Below are 20,911 nucleotides of genomic sequence, written 5' to 3'. Positions count from 1 at the left end.
ATAACTGTCTTATAGAATGCATATAGAATTATTTCCTGAGTCCTTGTGAACAGTGAATTTTCCTTTGTTTTTTTAAAATTAGTTGTAGAGTATTAAATGATGCTGTGTTTAAAACTAATGCTAATATTGAATCAACCTTTTTGCTGCTCTTAATGATCACTTAGAATTTTTTCTTTTCCTGTCATTTTGGAGCCTTCTCTCCATGCTTTTATAATTGTGACTGCAATCCAGATGCATCTTTTCAGTGTTTTGCAAAGTTTGTAAAATTTACCACCCTTCTATTGTGTTTTCCCCCTTTGTTTCCTCCTAATGGTAAAGCATCATTTCTATTAGATGCATTTGTCACTCATGTAAATGGAAATTTACTGCATCGTTGATTCTTTTTCTGTAAAAAGTTAATAATTCTATATTTTTGTTATTATATGAATTATATATTCAAACTGCTTAGAATCACACTATATCATATAGCATCTTGCTTTGCAGACATACAAAGGGAATTTGTTGGGCGGAGAGATGAGTGGGGAGGAGGGGAGAAAATGAAGAAGGCATTAATGTTGGAAAATTGGAAAATATAGGCCTAGTAGTAGAATATTGGCCAAGTCGAGTTGAGTTATCCAAAATGATTTTAAGAAAGGTTGACTATTGTAATTATGTAGTGGTATGAGTCTTATGAGGTTATATGGAAAATTCTGATCCAAACTTTGTGTATTCCATTGGATATAAACTTTTTTGTTCAAAATGGTCATCCTTGATGAGATTTTGCGTACTGAGATTCTATTCAGAATTATTGAAAATACACATGTGTTGTTCCTTGTCACCCATTTTGTAGCCTTAATGTAGAACATGGTTAGTTATACCTAACAACTTTTTTTTTTAAAGACTTATTTATGCATGCATGCAAGAGCTGGGGTGTAGGGCAGAGGTGGTGTGTGTGTGTGTAAAAGGATTCACCAGAGACAGAGAGGGAAGCACAACAGGCGTATTGACTGAAATACACTGCTGAGGGGGAGCAGTGGGTGAGGCAGGAGAGAACTGCTGCACCATATGGATTAGCATCCTGGCCAGGGATCGAACTTGTGCCTTAGTGGCTGCTGATAGCTTCATATTGCTGAGACTTAACCCCTTGTGCCACCAGGGAGGCCCTATTCCTAACAACTTTTTAAAAAGAAGTACATTTGAATATGCTGAAATATTGCCTAAGTGAATAGCTTTTAATGAAAATGAGCACCAACCTTGTTTTGTGTGATTAAAAAATTAGGTGCATTATTAGTGAAGTTGCAGCATGTTTGTATCTGTCTTTTTCCAAGTTCTTATCCCAGATCAAGCTCCTATTTCTTGCCTGAACTGGTGTAATAAGCATAGTAACTGTTCTCCTCAGGTTCTGCTCTGTCCAGTTCGCAGTGTTATTTAAGTATCTTCTGGGCCTTCCCTGGTGGTGCAGGCGATTGAGCACAGCACTTTGAAGCTGTCTGCAGCCTCTGCAGTGCCGGTTCTATCCTGGCTGGCCGGCAAGGGTCCCACATGGTGCAGCAGACCTCTCCTGTCTCGCCTGCTGCTCTCCTCAGCAGTGTATTTTGGTCAGTCTGTCTGTTCTGTTCTCCTCTGTCTCTGGTGAATCCTTTTACCCTCCTGCACATCTGGCCTGTACCCTGGTTCTTGTATGCATAAATAAATAAATCTTAAAAAAAAAAAGTATCTTCTGATGACTTACCTTCCAATGGTAAGTCTTCCAGTGACATAAAGACCTTCCAATGGCTTCCTTTTGCCTATTGGGAAAAAACAAAACAAAAAAACCCCACCCATCTCAGATCCCCTACTCTGTCCTATAAGTTCCTCTATTTTTGCTTTCAACCTAATTTTCAAGTTTTTTCTTCTCCTCCTGGAATATATCTCAAGTTCTTTGGAAACTGTTTTGTACTTTCTGTTCCTTTAATGTATGCTTTTTCCTCTTCCTGGACTATCTTTCACTCTCAGTGGTTATTGTTAAAATTTTATCCTATGTTGGATGGAGCTAGAAGGGATCATGCTTAGCGAAGTAAGTCAGAAAGAAAAAGAAGAATACCGGATGGTCTCACTCATAGCAGGAATTCAGAAAACCTAAATAAGGGTCCAGGCAAAAGACTAATTAATACAAAGTAAAAGTCAAAATCAACAAGCAACTATAAACCAGAGACACATGGCGGGGAGGGTAGAGGAAGGACTAGGGTCAAAATAAGGGGGGGGGTGCAATTGTATGGGGAATATAACCAAAATGATAATGCAAACATTGTGCAAAAATGCAAAATGATTTAAGAATTATATAAAATATTAATATAAAAATATTATAAAAAATTTTTATCCTATGTTTAGGACCCAGATTAGATGCTTTCTTTGCCAGGATGGATGTTCCCTGGCCCCTTCTGTTAGAAGACAGCTCTCCTTCCTTTTCCTTTCTCTTCTAGCACTTCTCAGATAGAACTTATTTCCATTCTGTGAGGGCCTGTTGAGCCCATTCTCTTGAGAGTAATTTATCCATTTACTTATGTATAGGTTGCCCTATGGAATTGTCTTCTCACCAGATTATGAAGCTCATAGCTTGCTCAGGGTTTTATAAATAGTAGACAATTTAATAAACATGTGTTGAATTTATAAATACCTGAGGAGCACTGTTTCTTTGTAGCTGTTGAGTGCTTTTCTACTTAGAGTCCTTGGTTACCTCCTTCTTGGCTATTGCAATAACCCAGGGTTAAATAACTTTTGAATTAGACAGTTACTGATTTAGGGGTCTTAACTGTAATATGAGTATTATTTTAAAAGCATTTTTTATCTTAATTTTAATTTGAACATAAATGCAAAATTATGTATTATTTGTTGTTTCTACTGGTCTCAAAATTTTTTTTCAAAGGTGTTTTCCTTCAGCATATATTTTCAAAAACTATCATTACTGGACATCCTGAAGGGGTCTAATAATTGTGTGGATTGTGACAGCTACTATAGTTTACTAACATATAAAGATTGGATCCAAGTGGGAGTTTGATGTTTTAATTTTTCTGTACTTCCCAGCAGCAACAGAAATACTGAATTGTTCGGATGATACAAAACTTTTATTTTGGAAATGTTAAGATTGTGGTTCAAGAATTGCTTATAAGCAAGACTAATCAGTCTTCCTATGGATTCAGGTATTGGGATTATAGTCCATAGCAGAATAGTTGGTGGATAGGCCTTTCAAAGAGTCCTGGCTTTGCTGTAGGAGTTTAAATTAGAGTACTACCGATACTCAAAGGATCACAAAGTCTTGCCAACACTTAGGTGATCTATTAGCCTGTACTTTAGTTTTGACACTGTTAATTGATTTTATTTTGGGAAGATAAAGTAAATGATTTATTATTTTAATTAATAGGTACAATTCTTTTTAAAGATTGTAAGTTTTTTTTGGTTTTATCAAGACAAATTTCTGAAATTATCCTTAGGGCAGCATATCTCTTTAGTAGTTAGAAAATTAAAAGTTGTGATTGTTTGACAAAACATAAATATAGGAAGATCTAGAAAAGTGGTTCTCAGTACTCCTTTTAGAGTCTTAAAAATGATTGAGGATCTCACAGAGCTTCTGTCTAAGTGGGTTATATCTGTTGGTATTTACTTTGTTAGCATTAAGTTGATAAAAAAAATTTCATTCATTTAAAAACAGCATCACATGTTAGCATAAATTTTTAATGAAAAAAATTAAATAACTATTAGAAAACAAAAAAATGAGAGTGGCATTGTTTTAAATTTTTGCTAATAACGTTGGCTTTCAAATCTTTAATGTTTGACTTAATAAAAGTCACCTTAATTTCCATGTCTACTCCTGCATTCAATCTTTTGAGATATCATAAGTTATAACCTCTGGGATACACCACTGTACAGTTGTGAGAAAATGAGTGTGCATAAGGCAGACAGCATCTTGAAATATTTTGAAAATATTTTTGTCCTCCTGGGCCTTCTGAAAAGATCTTAGGGACCCACAAGATCTGGACTACCCTTAGAGAACTACTTGTCTAGAAGTTACCTGACTTCCTAGTTTGCTCACCAACCAAGTAAAATATCTTGACTTCCTTGAAGCCAAATGAAAAGATTGTTTCAGGAAAGTTGTTTGCTTATTCTGGCATACTTGGTATTTTCACTGGTAAAATATAGATTAAGTAAGTAACATTCTAGTGGAGAACTGGCACACTGACCCATGGTTGGGAAAAATATCTGCTGAGAAACACACTGAAGAAATAGGTCACCTGCCACCGTATGATCCTTAGGGTTGGGTATCCTAGTCATGTGAATTTTTCTTCATATACTCTGAATTCAGTTTCCTGGGTTCATCTTATATAAATACTTCTGTGTGTGATAAGAGATCTGTTATGAGCTAGGTGTCACTTTTTTAATGATATTGTCGTATGGGACAAATGTTAATATAATCAAAGGATGTAAAAGATATTTCAGTTTTTTTTCAAATCTTATCAAAAAAGATTAGTCATTGCTTTCATTTAATATAGTATAGTTTATCCAACCTTGTTTCATTAGAAGTATGGTGGCTCTCCATTTTATAATTCTTTTAAAATTTATTTTCATGTTGAATATCTTTATATTTTTCTTAGAATGTAGAAAAGATTGAACATGTTTATGGTCACCATATTTAACAAGATATGTAGAAAAATAATTACATATGTCTGTGTGATATAATTTTATTGATGTTAAAGGGGAATGCAGCCCAAACTTAGTAGAAAGAACACAAACTTTGGAAACAGATGATATGGTTCCAAATGAAGCTTTGCTTCTAACCCTGCTCAAGGTTATATGACTGGTTTAACTTTTCTGAGCATACTTTTTCTCTTTTGTAAAATTAAACTAATCCTACCTTTCAGACTTGTTCTTGGGAATAAATATACTATATCAATATCTAGAACAGTGTTTGGCATGTGGTATGTAGCTAGTTCATTATAGCAAATATCTTAAAGGATATTGATTACATAATTATCCTAAGTCTGTCTCTTTGGGTGCAGTCAAAACATTTTGAGTTATATTATCCCCCTCCATTATCTTGATCTCTGATGTTTAAGCAGGATCATTTTATTTTTGAAAGAGTTGTCTAGGGTCTTTTCTAGTTATAACATCTTATGAATCTATGGAAATGTCATGCAGTCATCCTTTTTTTTTAGTTTCTATTGCCCTTGTCCAGTTCCTCATCATATCACATTTGAAATGATTTCTAATGAATCTAATAGTTGCTGACATTTGTTGAATAATTAGTGTTAAATGCTTTTATGTGTGCTATTTCTTTTAGTCAAACAACCTTATAAAAATAGGCACTATTGTATTATTCCACTTTATAGGCAGGACACTGAGAGTTAGATGTTTTTAGTAACTTATTCATGCTAGCCTCACAGCTAGTAAGTAGCCGAGCAGGTGTTTCTGCCTGACTCTTAACACTCAGGTTCTTAATCAGTACCTCCTAACTGGTTGCTATTTCTAATTACTACCCCCCCAACACACACACAAAGTTTATCCTTCAGCTGAATTCTTTAGCCAGGTTAATCCAATGAAAATGTTATTTTCATTGTCTTATTGTGCAACTTAGAAATAATCAGCAGCTCCATTTATTTTAAGCAGAGTCCATATTTTTGGGATACGTGTTCTTTATTGATATGGCACCAATTTACATTTCTGCCTTAGATGCTAATCTTCCATTTTTATTTTTATTCTAAACCAATTCTTTGCTAGTCCTTGAATATACCTTGTTTATTCCTATCTCTAGCTTTCTGCTTGTGCTGCTTCCTTTGTTAGATTATACTCATCCTGCTCTCATCTTCAAGTCAGGGTCCTTTGCAAGTCCCCCTTCTTTCTTTTCTTTTTCCTAAAATTCTAGCACTGACTCCCTTAGTTATCTAGGGCTGTAGCCTGTTATTTTGATTAAAAATCATGTGTTTCATTATGACATTTAATTATTTCATGACTATAACTTATCTCTCCAATAACATAAGCTTCTTGAGCTTAAGCTATCCTATTTTTTAATCTTTTTTAAAAAAGGTTTATTTATTTATGCATATAAGAACTGGGGTATAAACCAGAGGTGTGGTGGGGGGGGGTGAGAGGATTCAGCAGAGACAGAGACAGAGTGGGGAACAGAACAGGAAGATTAATTGAAGTACACTGCTGAGGGGAGCAGTGGGCAAGTCAGGAGAGGTCTGCTGCGCCATGTGGGTTGCTCCCTGGCTGGCCAAACTCGTGCTGCAGTGGCTCCAGACAGGGATCAAACTCGTGCTGCAGTGGCTCCAGACAGCTTCATAGTTGTGTCTTAACCCCTTGTGCCACCAGGGAGGCCCGGCTCCTGTTTTGTTTTTTTTTTTTTTTTTTTTTTTTGAAAATTTCTTAGGCCAGTTTTGCACAGCATTTGGCAAAATATAGATTTAAGTTACCCAACGTGGCGGTATACCAATTAAATTCAGAATGTGTAAGGCTTGACTTGGTATAACAAGTCTGTTACTTCTTAGATTGTGTCTTTGAGCTTGTGTTTCTGAGCAATTTACAGAATTTTTGTTTCCACACCTAAAAAAATGGGGATCAAAATGGTCCTCTTCAATAGGGTTATGAGGATTTAGTAAATTAATAATTGTAAAGCACAAAGCATTGTGTATTGTACATGTTAAGCACTCAAATGCTTTATTCATGTATTCATTCTTATTTTTCAACAAATATTTTACTTCTAGGCACCGTTCTAGGTACGGCAGTGAGCAAAACAGCAGAACTCCCTATATTCAGAGTATACACTTTTTTTTTTTTTTTTTTTTTTTAATAGAGGCATGCTTTATTTATTTATTTATTTGTTTGTTTGTTTTGTTTATACATGCACTGGGTACAGTCAGAAGCGCGGGAGGGTGAGAGAATTCACCAGAGCAAGAGCGGGGAGCAGAGCAGGCAGAAGGGCCGAAGTACACTGCTGAGGGGAGCAGCGGGCGGCAGGAGAGGTCTGCGCGCCATGTGGGACCCTCCTCCAGTGGCCGGGGAGCAGCCGGGGATCGAACCGGCGCCACAGAGGCTGCGGGCAGCTTCGCAACCCAGTGCTCAACCGCTGCGCCACAGGGGAGGCCCCAGAGTATACACTTTTAAGGAGACACCAGAAAATAAACATATTTATAAGTAAAGTGTGAAGTGATAGATGATACCAAAAGAAAAAAAAGAGCAGAGAACAAACAGATTGCCAGTAGGGGAACTGCTGGTTTATTTATTTATTTTTTTTGAAGATTTATGCATACAAGAAACTAGGGTTGTGTAGGAGAGAATTCACCAGAGACAGAGTGGGGAGCAGAACAGGTAGATCTACTGAAATACACTGCTGAGGGGAGCAGTGGGCGAGGCAGGAGAGGTCAACTGTGCCATGTGGGTTAGCTCCCCAGCAGGGGATGGAGCTCTTGCCTGTCTCTTCTTAAATACTTTTCCTTTTCCTATTTTATTACTTTGCTCTGTATCATAAGGACCAGGAACCAAGAGAGTCAAGAAAAAGAAACTATGAATACTCATATAGCAACATTTAAAAATTTTGTCAACATAGCTTTCTATCATCGACTAAAACATGTTTTAGCTTTTTCAAAGATGTTTGGTTTTAAAAGGACAATCAGTTGGTTCATACCTGTTGTAGGACATCTGGTCAGCCAAGCTCCCCAGTGAATCTTTACTTTTTCTTTCTCTGGGTTCTCTCTGGCATTCTCTCGTGGTATTGCCTTTCTGTAGTCACCAATCCTCTCGTAGCTATTTTCCTGTCTGAGTGATGCTGCCATTAAAGCCTCAGCCGCTACGCATGCTCACACCATACTCCAGGTGTCCACCATCAGGCAGGCATGCCTGCATTAGCACAATTGAGGCCTCAGGTGATAGCCACAGAGGTCAGTAGTGTAAAAGCCTGACCGATTTCATTTACCCCACAAAAGACATTAACTGTGAACATTTAAAGTAGAGTTGCCAGATATAATATATGCAGTATGTCCCATGCACTGTTTGGGACATACTTATACTGAAAAAATATTGTTTATCTGATATTCAAATGTAATTGAGTATCCTGCATTTTTGTCACTAAATTTGGCAACCCTAATTTAGAGGGAGGATAGACAGCTGTGTAGGGTAAGGAAAAATATCAGGCTTTTCTGCCCTCCCACCATCAGGAGAGATGATGGATCCTTGAGGTCCTGAATATATGCCTGATGGCGGGCACCTGGAGTAGGGTGTGGGCATAGGTAAATGGGATTCACCTGGGCTGAGACTGTGCTTTTAAGGGCAGCGTTATGGGGACGCCAGCAGAAGCCAAGAACGAACAGAAGCCAAAAGAAGAAAAGTAGAGAGAACGCCAGAGAGCCCAGATAGAGTGAAGATTTGCTGGGGGCTGGGAGGACTGCCAGCCCCCCAGCCCCCCTGCCTGCCATGTACCCACTAAATCCCAATAAAAGACCTGCAAAAAACCACTGAGGACTCTGACTCCTCCTTTACCCGGTCTGCTGGATCCTAGAAAACCTGCACCGTGTCCATTCCTGCCTCTTACAGCTGACTAGAGCATATTTCCAAGTACATTCTCTGTATTGCCTTTAGAGATAGATGTGTGACTTGATGTAGTGGATATGAGGATACTTTGAATAGCAATAACAAAAAAAGTCCACCTCAAATTGGCTTAACCCAATAGTACTTTATAAGTTCGTGTAATTGAAAGTCCAACCGGAATGGAAAGGCTCCTGGCATGGTTTGATCAAAGTTACCAGACCTTGGCCCTGTTTTTCTGCATTTCTTTTGGCTTTCCTCTATGTCAGTTTTTCTTTTGGACTGGCTTCCCTGGTAATACAAGATGACTTCCTTCGGCTTCTAGGACTACATGTTTCCTAAATTCTGAGGGAGAAAAAGGATGCTTCCCACAAGTGTAACAGAAATACTGAACTTGGCATTAATTAAACTGCTCCTGTATTCAAAGGGATCACTGACTTAAAATTTCAGTTTTCTTGCACTATTAATTGAAGCTTTGTCTGAGACCATTGGCTCTTAAACTGGAGCAAGCATCAGAACCACCTGTAGGACTTGTTAAAGTACAAATTGCTAGTACCGACCTCCAGTTTCTGATTCAGTAGGTTTGGGGTTGGGATGTAAGAATTTGTATTTTAACAAGTTTCTAGATGTTACTGATTTGGGTGCCTGCAGATCACACTTTTAGAATCACTACTGTATCAGATCAGGAGCTGGGGAAGAGGCCAGTCCTACATAAACTCCTTACCAGTGTGGGGGAATAAACAACTTGTGTTTGGGGGAAATAAGTGCATTGTCATTCAAGAGAATGCTTGTTTTTTGTCTGTCTAGCTCCCCTTCCTTCTTATTGGTAACAACTTCCTGATTTTTCTCTTGGAACCATTGCTCCCTCATTTGCAATAAATGTTGAGTTAGGTAGAGTTGATCTAAGTTATTAGCTTTAAGGATTGGGACATGACCCAGGCTTTGCCAGTAAGATCACTGCTTTTGTCTGGGCACTGAGAGTAGCCTGGGAGTTAATAGGACAGTGATTTTTGTAATATAGTCAATCAATGCACATTACTATACATTACTTACTGTCCTGGCCTGTGATATAAAGATGGTGTAATCACTATCCTTAAGGAACTCCAACTGTAATTAAGGAAGACTCATGCATGCAAGTACTTTTCTTTGTAACTTCCGGTTCTCATATAGTACACATTTCTATTATATGCTGTATTCCCACCTTTATAATGCTTAACTATTTTATTAGTAGTTGTTTAAAATCTTTAGTCCTCATTAGATTATAAATTCCATCAGGATAAGGAATAAGTGCATAATTAACTACTGGATCACAAGTGCCTAGCACTGTTTCTGACACATAGAGGTACTCAGTAAATACTGGTTGAATGAATTGTTTTACGTATAGTAATAGAAAAATGTATAAACAGAACAGGGAATAATTGGTTTACTTGTGGAGTTGTGGAGAGATAATAGCCTGGGTAAGCAGCAGAGTTGTTAAAGCACCTTGGTGTATTTTGGGAACTGTAAGTTATTCTGTTCTGTTGAAATGTAATGTGTATGATGAGAAGTGGTGGTAAATGTTTTAGGGTAGGGAAGTGAGGGCCAAATCATGAGAGGCCCTGAGTGCTAACACTTAGAGGTTGGATTTTATCTTGGGGCAGTTTGGGAGCCACTGACTGATTGATATTGAGCAGGGAAAAGAATATGTTGGCTGCAAAGTGAAAAATAGATTGGAGGAGTGCAAGATTAACGAAGTGAAACTGGTTAGGAGGCTATTTCAGTACAGATGAAAGATGTCATAAAAGGTTAAGGTAAAAAAAGAAAAATATGGATGAGAGTGGGGAGAACCTGAGCGCAGAATTCATGTGACTCATAGAGCCATTATAAATTTAATTTAATTTTGTTTTAGGAACAGATATTAGCCAATCTCATTTACTAATCCATGGTTTTTCATCCATACCCACTTAATATTGTAGCCAGAGATTATATTTTCTTTTCATCTTGAAATAATTTTTTAAAAATGGTAATATACACCCATCCGCCACCCTCCCCTGAGAAAGCCTAACTTAAGGTAGTAGCAGTGAGAATGAATAGGAGAGTCGTTTAAAAGGTAGAATTTATGGAACTATTCAGGGAAAAATGAAGGAATCTAGAATGACTTAGCTTTTAGTTTTCTGCCTTGAGAGATGGTGGTACTATAAGCCAAGACACAGAATTTAAGGAGGAAGGACAGATTTGGATCATATAGCCTCTTAAATCAAAATGAGGCAGAGGTGAAATGGACTCGGTTCTTCCTTTTGGGGAGATTCTTTTTCTTTTAGGCTTTACTGGGGTATGAAAAAAGAGGGACTCCCACTGCTTCTAGGTTTGGAACCTAGAGCAGATGGCAGTAAATCATATGAGTTCCTACTGAGTTCTTGAAGAGTGGGAGAGAGTGCAGTAGGACCTTGACAGTTGCGAGGGTATTAGTTGCCAGGGTCATTTAAAATTTCCAGATGTTTAAGCTGTTGCATCCTTTTTGAAAGTAAGTGGGCATGAATTATAAGGATGTTAACTTAAGATTCATGAGTTAGATTCAGTATTGGTGAAAATGTGAATTGCAACAGCCATTTTGGAAAGTTTGGCAATATTTAGTGAAATTCCGTTTCTGGAAATATATTCTGAAGAAATAAAAGTATCAGCATGTGAAAGTACATGTATGCAATATTTTTGTAATATTGCATTGAATGGCAAAAATTGGAAACAGCTTGAATGTTCATCAGTAATGGGTATGGATATATAAATTGTGATGCATTTATATTGTAGAATATTATGCAACTCATGAGACTAAATTTTTTAAATTAATTTATTTATTTATATAAGCACTGGGTACAGTCAGACGCGCTGGAGGGTGAGAGAATTCACCAGAGCCAGAGCAGGGAGAAGGACCCAAGTACACTGCTGAGGGGAGCAGTGGGCCACAGGAGAGGTCTGTGCGCCATGCGGGACCCTCCTCTGGTGGCCGGGGAGCAGCCGGGGATCGAACCGGGGCCACAGAGGCTGTGGGCAGCTTTGCAACCCAGCATTCAACTGCTGCGCCACTGGGGAGGCCCTCATGAGACTAAATTAAATCTGTATGTCTTGACTTAGAGGAATATCTATGATAGATATATATTAAGACTAACAACTTATAAATAAATGTGTATAATAACATACCATTTTAGTAAAATAAAATAAAAACTACGCATTTCATATCTTTATTTAGTATTATATAAACATGGAGAAGGTGTAAAGGTGTATTTCATTGTAGGTATTCTTCTAATTACTGGGGATGTAGCAGTGAATGAAACAAAGCCCTTGCTTTATGTGGGAGGACATATGGTAATAACAAATTAAGAACTTATGAAGTAATATGTTAGGTGAAGATAAATTTGAGGGATAAGAAAACTTACTGGGTAAGGGGAATAGAGGGCAGAGAAGGAATTACTAGTTAATTTTGGATAGTCAGAGAAGTCCTTACTGATATGCTGATTTAACCTTTTTATTGTGAAATAAAATGCATACAAATAAGTGTATAAAACATAAATGACAGCTTGCTGACTTCATATAATGGGAACAACCCTGTAACTACCACCTCAATAAAGATGGTGAGGATAGCTAGCGTCTCAGAAGCCAAAACATCCCTTTCCAATTGTATTGTCTATTGGCTTTTTCTGGTATTCACTTGGCCTTTTATGGTATTTACTCTCTTGTTTTTCTTTACATTTGTATTTCTAAATGATATGTTTTAGTTTTGCCTGTTTCTTAATTTGATAATTGATGGAGTTATACCATATGTATTCTCTTCTATATAGTTTTAGTTCAGTATTATGTTGAGTCACCAAACTGTTTTCACATAGCTGTAGTTCTTTTGTTTGTTACTATATGGTATTTCATTATATATCACAGTTTATTTCTACTATTTATATTTTTGGGTGACTTCTGTTTTGACTTTTATGAAAAATGCTGCTATAAATGCAGTTCTGTAGGATACATCTAGGATTCAGAAATTTAGTTCATAGAGAATGACAAACTGTTTCTCTGTAAAAGTATGTGAAAACCCTATGTTGTCTTAATTTTGTGAATCACAGATAAGATGTACAGGTATTTCCTTATTTTTTTTCTTGTGTTTTCTTTATTCTTAATGAGATTGATCATCTTTTTATTTGTTGGCTGTTTGGTTACTTCTTTTATGAAGTACCTTTTCATGTCTTTTTGCACATTTTTCTGATTGAATTTAATCTGCTTAACAACTCTGTAACATGGAATAGTTCTCATCTATAAAATGGGAGTAGTAATAATTCACGAAGATTTTTTTAAGAATTATATATATGCACAGGCATATATATACACACAAATATACATATAATGAAATAATACTTAGCTTAGCATTTGATATATAGCAGGTACTTTTTTGAAGCTTTGTTTTTTTGATAGTGTGATTAGGAAATGTTAGAGTTACTAAGATGAGATGCTTGTGCTAGAGGTTTTACTAGTCAGCTGCACATCTCACTTACTAGAAGCTACCTGATTCTAGTGTCTGTTTAACTCTAAGATCAAAATGGTAAAATTTGGAGACATGAGAAGCAATGGGTTCATATTTGTAACAAGTGTGACTGATCACTCCTCTTCTGTGACTCATTTTGCCTTTTTTCTATGGGAAATTAAAATGTTTTCTATCTCTAAGCTGACTTTCCTTTTTCTGTCAATAAAATTCTGTTATTTTTAGCATAATTGCTTTTGTATCTTCACTTCCTCCCCATGGTTGAATATATGGTAGTGTGTGATTTAATGAACAGGAAAGTAGTAGATTTGAAGTGAAAAGGGAAGAAGGAGAGATACCTTTGTCCAACACTTAGAAAGAAGAAGGTGGGGGGCCTCCCTGGTGGCACAGCAGTTGAATGCTGGGTTGTGAAGCTGCTCACAGCCTCTGTGGCCCCGGTTCGATCCCCGGCTGCTCCCCGGCCACCGGAGGAGAGTCCCACATGGCGCGCAGACCTCTCCTGCTGCCCGCTGCTCCCCTCAGCAGTGTTCTTCGGTCCTTCTGCCTGCTCTGCTCCCTGCTCTGGCTCTGGTGAATTCTCTCACCCTCCCGCGCTTCTGACTGTACCCAGTGCTTGTACAAACAAACAAACAAATAAATAAATAAGAAGTAGGTTGGAAAATTGATTGGGGTTAGATTTCTCTTTTCTGTTAGAGGGCACTGTGAGAGAAGTGATGTATAAAGTGTTGAGCTTGAGATTTGTAGTCTCTGATCACTATGTGGGATGGGAAAGGTCACTGATCAGAGGCATATAAATGAATTACTAACAGGATAATTAATCTCAGTTAAGATTAGAGACTTATAAATTTGTAATGGCACAAACTCCCAGGTTGTGATTTTCTTTGGAACTCAGTAGTTGTGGTATGGGAACAGAAAAAAGCAGGTGGTTGGATTAATTCCCCATGATTGAGAACTTTACTGAGCTGGTGTGGCAAAAGAACAACATGCAGCTGAGTCCAGAGAGTGGTTGATGCCCAGCATTGAAGGAATAGTTAAGCAAATTTATGTTTATAAAGTACTTATTTTATAGTGTTAAGGTAAGTGCTTTTGTGTATAAAGGTTTAGTAATGATCAAACATAATATTCTAGGGATTGTCTTAGGCATTATGATGAAAAAATACTCTCAAAACCAGAATATTGGTCCCCCTTATTTGTGTATTTGAGACAATCACTTGACAGGAATTGTTATTTCCACTTTATAAAGGAAGAAAATGAGATTTTGCAAATGATTTGTTTAGAGTCATAAATTTGGTAAATCACAGAGAAAACTATTATAGCACGTGTAGTTACTTTGTAAAGCATTGTTTTATATATGCAGTCTTAATATTTCCTTATATATTGCTCAAATTTTTATTTATAGTTAAGATATCAGACTCAGGAGAATAATAATATAAGCAATAGATAACTATCAAAAATGTGATACCCACAAATGCTTTAGAAGTTCAAAAGAAGGGGGTGTTATAGACTAGGGTGGAAGAAGGACTTTGGAGATGATATTCGAACTTGGTCTTTGAAGGATATGTAGGAGTCTTTAGTTCTGTGTCTTTGGTTTACTTTTTCCACACAATAATCTTGTATATTATGTTTCGGGAGCTTTTTGCTCATATCGAAAAAAATTATTCTTGCTTATTTTTGATGAAAGGCCAAGGCTATCTGTGGATATCATAGAAGAATGCCACATCATTTCCAGATTTTTAATGCATCACCTTTGAGACTGCTTTGGAAAGAAAGAAAACAGCTTCCCACTAACTTTACAAGTTGAATTATGAACTCTTTGGTATAGTTTCAAATATAAATATAAATCTATTGATCCCTCTATCTACAGTTCTTTCCCCCATTACACAGTGATTTATATTTGAGTGTTACTTTTATGTGATTAATGGGCAAACACTCTTCATTTGAATCTAATGTTAGAAGGAGATTGAAGCCAAAGATTTAGCTTCTTTGTACTGAGCTGAAATGGACAAAAATAAGTACTTTTTAAAGGTTAGTAGTTCAAATTTTCACTTATCTTTTCCTTGTCTTGACATTTTTATTATATGGTTTCAGTGGAAGAAACATTTGAATATAAGATATTTTACATTAAGATCTTTAAAAATATATCAGAAAGAATGATTTCATTTTACTCAAAGATAATGCCCTGTGTGAATTTATTTATTCATTTTTAATATTTGGCATCTATGAATTTCTTTAAGCAGACAACATTATATATAACCTGTCTCATTTGTAGATTAAGTTCCTGTGTTATAGATTATGGCTTCAAATGAGTACTTGACACTTTTTAATAGTTCTCATCTGGCAATTCCAAAGAAGTAAAGATAAGATAGACTATTTAATGAGCTATGTAAAAGGTAGCTTCCATGGAAAGCACACTTAAAGAACAACTAACTCACTAAGGCTGACTTGAAAAGAAATTGAAACTCTTCATAGTCTTTTTTTTTTTTTTTAAATGCTCAGTGGTTTTTTTTTTTGTTAGTTTTTTTTTTTTTTTTTAAGTTTTATTTATTTATTTATACAAGCACTGGGTACAGTCAGAAGCGTGGGAGGGTGAGAGAACTCACCAGAGCCAGAGCGGGGAGCAGAGCAGACAGCAGGACCGAAGTACACTGCTGAGGGGAGCAGCGGGGCGGCAGGAGAGGTCTGCGGCCATGTGGGACCTTCCTCCGGTGGCCAGGGAGCAGCTGGGGATCGAACTGGCGCTGCAGAGGCTGCGGGCAGCTTCGCAACCCAGCGCTCAACCGCTGCGCCACCGGGGAGGCCCCTCTTCATAGTCTTTTAACAATAAAAGAATTTGAATTAATAATAAAAAAATCTAGCTCAAAAAAACAATTCCAGGCCCATTACCCTTGTTTCGTTGTCATGATATTTAAAACAAACAAAAAAACACATAAGGGCCTCCCTGGTTATGCAGGGGTTAAAGACACAGTGCAGCACTATAAAGTTATCACCAGCCACTGCAACATGAGTTCCATCCCCTGCCAGGGAGCTGACCCACATGGCCTGGCCCACCTGACGCAGCCGACCTCTCTTGTCTCATCCACTGCTCCAGGAGAGGTCTGCTGCACCATGTGAGTCAGCTCCATGACCAGGGATTGAACTCATGCTGCAGTGGCTGGTGATAACTTCCTAGTGCTGAGACTTAACCCCTTGCCCAACCAGGGAGTCCCCTTAACCTAAATGTTTTAACTTTTAATTAATGTTATTTCTTCTAATTATTGGAATCATTGTTTCAGTTGCCAGAGTATTTTAGAAAAACGTATTTTCAAAGGAAAAGCCAGTAATTTTAAGAAAATATGTCTCCAAAGATAAGATCATATTTCAATTTTGCTGAGCCAAGAAACTCAGCTAAAACTACCTTTTGGAGACTGCTGTTTTCCGTCTAATGTCAGTAACCAGTAATGTACGATCCAAATTCTGCGTTGTGATTGGTTTTTGACTGTTTTCATTCAGAGATTAGTTTTGCCATCAACATCTGATTTGGAATTGGGATTTAGTTCACATAGCAGGTTGGTTGTTGGGACATAGGAAAGGGTTAGTATTACTAATGACTGCACTACAGAGAAAACATTTCAGTAGGGAAAAACAGCATTTGTCCATGCATGAGCAAAATTGTTCTGTAATTCAATGCTGCATGCCAAATAGTGAAGACTGGATTTGAATGTAACAGCTCACTGATGATGGGGAAAATTTTGTTTATTAGTTGCCTTTTAAAACAAAGTTGGGGGCCTCTCTGATGGTGTAGGAGCTATGTCTCAGTGCTATCACCCCTTTACCACTGTCAGCTATCACTGCTGCCTTTGTTCGTTCCCCAGACAGGGAGCCAACCCAGGCAGCAGACCTCTCCTGTCTCGCCTGCTGCTCCCCTTAGCAGTGCATTTCAGTAGATCTGCCTGTTCTGCTTTCCACTTTTTTTCCCCCTCTGGATAGCCTAATCAATCAGTCATTTATTTCTAAATATTTTTCTACATCTAACATTATAGCATAATATCTAGGCTAGTTCTAATTCTCGATATTTTTATTCCTCTAAAACAAAATAGATTTTTGAATTTAGGAAATGTATTTTAATAAAATTTACTTTTATTTTTGTACTTTAAAGCCGTGTATGATTTCTGGTTATTTACAAATATATGTTCTGGGAATTTTTTCCTTGATACTTGGTTTTTTAGCAATAGTTAATAAAAGCTAGGTTAGCCCACCGACTGGGAGAAAATTTTTGCACACACCACTAATGATAAAGGACTGATCACAAAAATCTACAAAGAGCTGATGAGACTCACCAAAAAGAAAGAAAATAACCCAGTCAAAAAATGGGCAGAAGAGCTAAAAAGAAACTTCTCCAAAGAGGAAATGCAAATGGCAAACAGGCATATGAAAAAATGTTCATCATCACTTGTAATGAGGGAAATGCAAATCAAAACTACCATGAGATACCATCTTACACCAGTGAGAATGGCACATATTAAAAAAACTAGCAACAACAAATGTTGGCGAGGATGTGGAGAAAAAGGAACTCTTCTGCACTGTTGGTGGGAGTGCAAACTGGTCCAACCACTATGGAGAGCTGTGTGGAGATTTCTGAACCTACTAAACATAGAGCTTGCATATGATCCAGCAACTCCACTCCTAAGTATTTACCCAAAAGACACAGAAACATTAATTCAAAAGGGCACCTGCACCCCTATGTTTATAGCAGCACTATTTACAATAGCTAAGCTATGGAAGCAACCCAAATGCCCAAAAATAGATGACTGGATCAAGAAGATGTGGTATATACACACAGTGGAATATTACTCAGCAATCAAAAAAGATAACTCATGCCATTTGCAGCAACACGGATGGAGCTGGAAGGGATCATGCTCAGTGAAATAAGCCAGAAAGAAAAAGAAAAATACTGGATGGTCTCACTCATAGCAGGAATTTAGAGAACCTAAATAAGGGACAAGGAAAAAGACTAATTGCAATAAAGTAAAAATCATAATCAACAAGCAACTATTGACCAGAGACACACTACAGTGGGGGGTGAGGGGAGGAGAAGAGGGATTAGGGTCAGAATACGGGGGGTGGGAATTGTATGGGGAATATAACCAAAATGAAAATGCATACATTATGCAAAAAAGAAAAATGATGTGAGAATTATATAAAATTATATAAAATGAAAAATGTAAGAATTATATAAAATAAAATATATTTTATTATATAAAATAAAATAATAAATTTGTTTATTTTATATTAAAAATAAACAAATGGGGTAAAATGGAAAAAAAAAGAATAAGCAGACAAAATTTAATTTGAAAATAAAAGAGCTAAATAATTGATTATTAAATTTTACCTAATCTCTTGACATAATTGATATTTTAAAAAGACTGTATTCAGGACCTCACCTGGTGGCGCAATGGTTGAGTGTTGGGCTGTGAAGCTGCCTGCAGCCTCTGCAGCGCTGGTTCGATCCCTGGCTGCCAGCAAGGGTCCCACATGGCACGCAGACCTCTCTTGCCATGCCCGCTGCTCCCCTCAGCAGTGTATTTCGTCAGTCTGCCTGTTCTGTTCCCTGCTCTGGCTCTGGTGAATTCTCTCACCATCCCGTGCTTCTGACTGTACCCAGTGCTTGTATAAATAAATAAATCTTAAAAAAAAAATAAAAAGACTGTATTCAACAAATTCATAATACATAATCTTTTCAAGTGCACATTGTATCTTTAGGAAAACTGACCATTTAATCCCAGTGTAATAACTGTATGTTTTACTTATTTGAATTGCTCATTGTTTGCTTTATTACTGTCTTTGGCATCTACCCTTCCATCTATAGCTAACAGCTAATATTTGTTGATTGCTGTGTATTAGTTGCTATTTTAAGTTTACACATTAACTCATTTAATTTTCATATGATGTAGATACTACTTTAGCCTAATTTTATGGGTAGAAGAAACAAAGGCCTACAATAAGTAGGTTCTCATTTAGTATCTGCTGAATGAACTTATTTATTTAATCTATACTCTATACCAGGACTGTATACTATGTTTGAGTTAGGAAAGTCTTTTGGTCAGGGTTTCAGACAGAATAAGAGAAAGAGACTCTTAGTCTTATGGTACTTGGAATCTAAAGGTTTGAAGGCCTCTGACTTTGCTTATATAACTAGAGGTGCCTCTTTTTCCACCAGCACAGACTGGAGACATACAAATATTATTTTAGCTTTTTTTTTTCCTTCCATTTGTAATGTAAAGTCATCCTTCATAAAGTCAAATCCTGGCATAGACTATGAGGACTGAGATCTGCCACTGATCCCTGGCTTTTTTTTTTTTTTTAAATTTTTTTTTTTATAGAGGCATGTTTTATTTATTTGTTTGTTTGTTTGTTTTGTTTATACATGCACTGGGTACAGTCAGAAGCGCGGGAGGGTGAGAGAATTCACCAGAGCCAGAGCGGGGAGCAGAGCAGGCAGAAGGACCGAAGTACACTGCTGAGGGGAGCAGCGGGCGGCAGGAGAGGCCTGCGCGCCATGTGGGACCCTCCTCCGGTGGCCGGGGAGCAGCCGGGGATCGAACCGGCGCCGCAGAGGCCGCGGGCAGCCTCGCAACCCAGCGCTCAACCGCTGCGCCACCGGGGAGGCCCTGATCCCTGGCTTTTTAAAGTACTTAACTCTTTATTCTTAATTATAAAAATTGTCAAACATTTGGGAAAAATGTTAAACTAGCAGAAAAGTTGTAAAAGTAAGAATACAAAGAACATGTATATATCCTTTACTCAGGTTCACCTGTTAACATTTTACTCCATTCATACTTACTCATGCTCTTAATATAAAAAAAAAATGCTTGTTTCTGAATGAAGGGTAAGTTACAGTCATTCTGACCCTTAATTACTAAATACCTTAATATGTATTTCTTTAGAATAGGAATATTCCTTTACATACCACAGTGCACTACAGTTATCAACTTCAGTACATTTAACTTTGTTACAGTACTCTCTAGATTATATAGATATGTAGATTATGACCAAAGAAATAATGTTTACAATGCTGTAGCCCCTCTGAATACTTCTTTAAAGAATATAAAAGTGAATTTTGAAAAGATTCTTGAAAAAGGAAACTAAATTCAAGTGAAAAATTACTCATATTCCATTGTTTTTGTTTCTGTTGTTATTAAAACATACAAACATAGCAGACGACCTCTCCCATGGCACCTACTGCTCCTCTCAGTGGTGTATTTCAACAAATACACTGTTCTCCAAAAAAATAAAATAAAAAGTGAAATAAAACATAACAAACATAGGTAAAGAAAGTACGCTTCTGTGCTGCTGCCCCCATCACTGTTATATACCCTGTTAACAGTTTGATATTCTTCCATGTGTCTTTATGCATATATACATATACCGAATATATATATACTCACATGTGCACAGTCACACACATACATATATATGTATGTTCATATATCTACATTTTAAAACTGATTTTAAAAGCTTTAATTACTTTAATAATTTCTTTATCAAGGAGTTATGAGATGACTAACATCTTTTTTTTTTTTTTAAAGATTTATTTATTTATACAAGCACTGGGTACAGTCAGAAGCGCAGGAGGGTGAGAGAATTCACCAGAGCCAGAGTGGGGAGCAGAACAGGCAGACTGATGAAGTACATTGCTGAGGGGAGCAGCAGGCGCAGCAGGAGATGTCTGCATGCCATGTGGGACCCGCAGCCCAGCCCTCAACCACTGCGCCAGCCACGGGGGAAGCCCTGACTAACATATCTTAATTAGCTTTTCTCTCTCAATGTGTTCTACTTAACTTATTTAAAATTCATGTGATTAGGAATTTTTTTACCTTTATTTATGATATAATTTGAAAA

The 20,911-nt window shown here is 37.1% G+C and overlaps 1 protein-coding gene across 1 annotated transcript in view; it reads left to right on the top strand.

The window, feature by feature from the left end:
• The window catches only part of PIK3R3 (phosphoinositide-3-kinase regulatory subunit 3), a 60,991-nt gene that overhangs the window by 1,990 nt on the left and 38,090 nt on the right, over positions 1-20,911 (top strand). The gene's annotated exons all lie outside the window — the stretch shown is intronic.

This window comes from Talpa occidentalis, unplaced genomic scaffold (genome assembly GCF_014898055.3).
Source record: "Talpa occidentalis isolate TD23 unplaced genomic scaffold, MPIMG_talOcc4v2.1 talOcc4.9, whole genome shotgun sequence".
NCBI classification, from domain to species: domain Eukaryota; kingdom Metazoa; phylum Chordata; class Mammalia; order Eulipotyphla; family Talpidae; genus Talpa; species Talpa occidentalis.
This window is presented reverse-complemented; position numbering and strand designations above follow the sequence as displayed.